Here is a 6000-nt window from a genome sequence, read left to right as displayed (position 1 = left end):
AAACTCAATCTAACTTGAGCGATGATTGACAGCAAAAGCGACCAATGAATGCGTCGGGCTGTCTTGATTGACGTGTTCGCTGACCATTCAGAAATCCGGCTCACGCCATTGGCTCGCCTTGCGGGCCGACAACCCAATCAGAGTTGGATAAGGGCGGGATTCGACCTGTCGGCCAGTCACCGTGAAGCAGGGTGCAACGGTCATCAAGAGCGGTTGGCGCGCGCGCGGGCCGCGGCGCGCGGGCTTCTGGGAGTTGTAGTTCTCCACGTGTCGCGCACTGTGACGCCGTTACGTTAGACGTCACACAAAAGAACTACAACTCCCAGAGGTCATTGGGCTTATCGCTCATGCGCAGTGCCGGGACATTTACTTTGACTGCAGGCTGCCCTTGATAATCACCCGCCTGGGACTTAAATAAAACTTATTTGCTGATTCTTGTCATAAACTTATTTTCAATATTGTAGGGACACAATTAAATTGCACTGAACAGTATTTACTAAAATTTGGTACTTGATCGTTTAAATTTCCATAAAAGGAAAAAAGTTAAGGAGCATTTAAAGGTACACACTACTGTCTGATTTATTTTTGGCAAAAATTAATTTTAAAGGGACAATTACATCTATTAAAGCACCAACTATATAATTTTACCGTGGCTAAAATGAAAACTTGTGGAAATATGAAAGGAAAACAGAAAATGCAAAGCCCCGGTCCATCTTATCTATGAGACGCACCTCTTAAACTGCTGACATAGCAAGACCCCACTAACAGCAATGAGATAATTGACCAGATATTGATCGAGGAATAAATATTGGCCAGGACACCAGGGAGAACTCCCCTGCTCTTCTTCAAAATAGTGTCATGGGATCATTTATGTCTACCTGAGAGGGCAGTCTACCAGTTTAAATGCAAAAGACAACATACTCTCTGATAGTGCAGTAGTCCCTCAGCACTGGGAGTGTCAAGCTGGATTATGTACTTGGGTCTCTGAGAGTGGGAATTGAACCCACCACCTTCTAACTTCAGAAGCAAGAATGCTACCCACTGAACCACAGCTGGTTACATAGACTAGGCTTGTATTCCCTTGAGTTTAGAGGATTGAGTGGTAACCTGATCGCGGTGGTTGAAATGATAAAAGGATTTGATAAGGTAGATATGGAGAAACTATTTCCTCTGGTGAAGGAATCCAGAACAAGGGGGCATAATCTTAAAATTAGAGTTGGGCCATTCAGGAGTGAAATCAAGAAGCACTCTCTCACATAAAGGGTAGCGGAAATCTGGAACTCTCTCCCCCAAAAGGCTGTGGGTGCTGGGGGCCAAGTGGAGCTTTCAAGACTGAGATTGATAGATTTTTCTTTGGTAAGGATACCAAGGGATATGGAGTGAAGACGGCTAAATGGAGTTGAGGTACTGATCAGCCATGCTCTGATTGAACGGCGGAACAGGCTCGAGGGGTTGAAAGGCCTCCTCCTGTTCCTAATGTTCCAATGAATCTGGCTCAGCTGCGATGCCCTCCATGGTACAATAGTGCACCACCACCCACTGCCTAGGCTCACGTGCGGGGTGAGGTGCTGGAGAGTAGCTGGCAATCTGTGGAGCCGTACTCACTCCGGGCGAGGAGTCAGCTCTTTCAGGGGAAAGCTGAGACATCACATTTTCTGCCTCTTTCCGCGCTCTTTCTGCCTCTATCTTCTTTCTCTCCTCTCCCCTCCCCCCTCCCCCCTCCCCGCTTTCTCTGGAGCTAACCGCCTTCTTTGAAATGGGGGAGAGGCAAAGAGTGGCCACTCTTAGCTGTGTCGGGACTAAAGTCTTCGCATTGAACTGTGCTAGGTAGGTGTCAGCCGTGGCTCAGTGGGTAGCACTCTCTTACTTGATCTGAATTAGATCAGGGTCATGGGTTCACATCCCACTCCATGAGACGTGAACCCATAATCTAGGTTGACACTCCTAGTGTACTACTGAGGGAGTGCTGCACTGTCAAAGGTTTTGTCTTCAGATGAGATGATAAACCAAGGCCCTGTCTGCACTCTCAGGTGGATGTCAAAGACCCCATGGCACTATTTCAAAGAAGAGCAGGGGTGGTCTCCCCAGTGTCCTGGCTGATATTTATGCCTCAACCAACATCACTAAAACAGATTATCTGGTCATTTATCACATTGTTGTTTGTGGGATCTTGCTGTTCACAAATTAGCTGCCACAGTTCCTACGTTACAACAGTGACTACACTTGAAAAATACTTCATTGGCTATAAAGCGTCTTGGGACGTCCTCAGGGTGCCTTTTTTACCTCTAGACTTGACTATTCCAATGCTCTTCTGGCTGGCCTCACATTTTCCACTCTTCATAAACTTGAGCTCGTCCAAAACTTTGCTGCCTGTATCCTAACTCGCACCAAGTCCCGTTCAACCATCACCCCCTGTGCTCGCTGACCTACATTGGCTCCCGGTCCTGGAATGCCTCGATTTTAAAATTCTCATCCTTGTTTTCAGATCCCCCTGTGGCCTCACCCCTCCCTATCTCTGTAACCTCCTCCAGCCCTACAACCCTCCGAGATCTCTGCGCTCCTCCAATTCTGGCCTCTTGCGCATCCCCGATTTCCATCGCTCCACCATTGGCGGCCGTGCCTTCAGCTGCCTAGGCCCTGAGCTCTGGAATTTCCTCCCTAAAACTTATCGTCTCTCTACCTCACTCTCCCCCTTTAAGATGCTCCTTAAAACCTACCTCTTTGTCCAAGCTTTTGGTCACCTGTCCTAATATCTCACTAAATCAAAAGCAAAATACTGCGGATGCTGGAAATCTGAAATAAAAATAGAAAATGCTGGAAAAGCTCAGCAAGTGAGGCAGCGTCTGTAGAGAAAGAAACCGAGTTAACGTTTCAGGTCGAAGAAATACTTGAAAAGTCTTCGACCTGAAACATTAACTCTGTTTCTTTCTCCACAGATGCTGCCTGACTTGCTGAGCTTCTCCAGCATTTTCTGTTTTTATGTCCTAATAGCTCCTTCTTTGGCTCTGTGTCAACTTTTCTTTTGTTTGCCAACGCTCCTGTGAAGCGCCTTGGGACGTTTTACTACATTAAAGGTGCTATATCAATGCAAGTCATCGTTGCTGTATCTTGTTGTCGAGGGCCTCTTTAAAGAATGTCACAACACGCGTCTGTGTCCGAGATTCCCCCGCCCTGAACTCCTGATTTCAAACAAGTTTGATATGGGCAGTTGTCAAGTTTAGGGTAGGCACGTCCCCGCAGGGAGAAGGGAAAAATCACAGGCCCATCAGGTTCTGTTTTAATGTTCCGCTCGCTGTATGGAAGCTGGGATGTCTCTGCCTCCTAATTAACTTTCCCTTGCCTTCTTGAGGGAAAGAAAAGGAGAAGGAGCAGTGCTGGATCGCGGCTCAGTCACCATCACCAAGGCCCACGGGCCGTCAGACCTACAGATTTATGCTTCAACTGAGATAGGCTAGTGGATCATAGAACCATAGAAATTTTCGGCTCATCGTGTCTGTGCCGGCTGAAAAAGAGCTATCCAGCCTGATCCAACTTTCCAGCTCTTGGTCTGCAGCCTTGTAGGTTATGGCATTTCAAGTGCATAGCCAAATACGATGAGGGTTTCTGCCTTTACCACCCTTTCAGGCAGTGAGTTCCAGACCCCCACCAGCCTCTGGGTAAAAAAAATTTCTCCTCAACTCCCCTCTAATCCTTCTACCAACTACTTTAAATCTATGCCCCCTGGTTGTTAACCTCACTGCTAAGGGAAATAGGTCCTTCCTATCCACTCTATCTAGGCAACTCATGATTTTATACACCTCAATTAAATCTCCCCTCAGCCTCCTTTGTTCCAAAGAAAAGAAGCCCAGCCTATCCAATCTTTCCCCATAGCTAAAATTCTCCAGTTCTGGCAACATCCTCGTAAATCTCCTCTGTACCCTCTCCAGTGCTATCACATCTCTCCTGCAATGTGGTGACCAGAACTGTACACAGTACTCAAGCTGTGGCCTAACTAGTGTTTTATACAGTTCTAGCATAACCTCCCTGCTCCTATATTCCATGCCTCGGCTAATGAAGGAAGGTATCCATCATGCCTTCTTACCACCTTATCTACCTGTCCTGCTACCTTCAGGGATCTGTGGACATTCACTCCAAGGTCCCTTTGTTCCTCGACATTTCTTAGTATCCTCCCATTTATTGTGTACTCCCTTGCCTTGTTTGCCCTCCCCTATTGCATTACCTCACACTTCTCTGGATTGAGTTCCATTTGCCACTTTTCTGCCCACCTGACCAGTCCATTGATATCTTCCTGCAGTCTACAGCTTCCCTCCTCACTATCAACCACATGGCTGACTTTTGTATCATCTGCAAACTTCTTAATTATGCCCCTTACATTTAAGTCCAAATCATTGATATACACCACAAAAAGCAAAGGACCCGGTACTGAGCCCTGTGGAACCCCACTGGAAACAGCCTTCCAGTCACAAAAACATCCGTCGATCAGCACCCTTTGTTTCCTGCTACTGAGCCAATTCTGGATCCAACTTGCCACTTTCCCTTGGATGCCATGAGCTTTTACTTTTCTGACCAGTCTGCCATTTGGGACCTTGTCAAAAGCCTTGCTAAAATCCATGTAGACAACATGAAATGCGCTAACCTCACCAACCCTCCTTGTTGCCTCCTCAAAAAATTCAATCAAGTTAGTCAGACACGACCTTCCCTTAACAAATCCATGCTGACTATCCTTGATTAATCCGTGCCTTTCTAAATGATGATTAATACTGTCCTTCAGAATTTTTCCCAATAATTTGCCCACCACCGAGGTTAGACTGACTGGCCTGTAATTACTCGGTCTATCCCTTTCTCCCTTTTTAAACAATGGTACAACGTTAGCAGTCCTCCAATCCTCCGGCACCACGCCTGTAGCCAGGGAGGATTGGAAAATGATGGTCAGAGCCTTCGCTATTTCCTTCCTATTGTACCACTGATAATCTTAACTGTCTGAACATATGAAAAGCATACACTGCGCAGCAACAGGGTATTACTAAGTAAAGTTGCTGGTCATCGATAATCGCGCGGTACAAACGTTTTCGGTGTGGACACGGAATGTGATGCCGCAGTGTGTCCACACTCACAGCTGCTGCTGCAACTCCATCCAAAATTGACCGTCCTGTGAAGTTCACAGCCTGTAACTCACTCCTGGTTACCCATTGCTCTTTATATTCACCACCTGAACATCTCAACTCAATCCAGCGTACCTGTTATTCTATATATAAACCCCCCAAACCCCTCGATTAGATTCCTGCCTGTAACTCACTCCCAGGTATCTGTTATTCTATATATAAACCCCCCGAACCCCTTGATTAGATTCCAGCCTTTCACTCACTCCCGGGCATCCGTTATTCTATATATAAACCACCCGAACCCCTCGATCAGATTCCAGCCTTTCACTCACTCCCGGGTATCTGTTATTCTATATATAAACCCCCCAAACCCCTCGATTAGATTCCAGCCTGTAACTCACTCCCGGGTATCCGTTATTCTATATATAAACCCCCCAAACCCCTCGATTAGATTCCAGCCTGTAACTCACTCCCAGTTATCTGTTGTGAAATATTTATAACACAAGTCCACATTCCTTGCCTGATTTTTGTTCATGCTATTCGGAACTCTGCAATTCACTGGGATTCGGTAAGCGACACTGAACAGAAAACTTTGATTCTATTGACGTTTTGTGGCCTCTTGTGAAACTAAAGTCCATGACACCTCAGCTCGAGGCTTCAGCGGAGAACATCTGAACTGTGTCACTCAGGCGCCATAAAACTGAGATGGGACTGAGTCGGGAAAGAAGATGAGGGGACATACTATAGAGCTTCCTTCTTTTGTGTGTAAACGGCACCTTGACAATGGAGAGAGAATAAAAGAGGGAAGTAACATGCAAAAGGATAAAACAAAATAAAGATGGGTAAATGCACAAAAAGCCCTGAGGTCACTGCGATCTAATGTGACACCCTAAGCGGA

This window comes from Heptranchias perlo, chromosome 29, assembly GCF_035084215.1.
Source record: "Heptranchias perlo isolate sHepPer1 chromosome 29, sHepPer1.hap1, whole genome shotgun sequence".
In the NCBI taxonomy this organism is placed as follows: Eukaryota; Metazoa; Chordata; class Chondrichthyes; order Hexanchiformes; family Hexanchidae; genus Heptranchias; species Heptranchias perlo.
The sequence above is the reverse complement of the archived record's forward strand: the minus strand, read 5'-3'. Positions refer to the sequence as shown.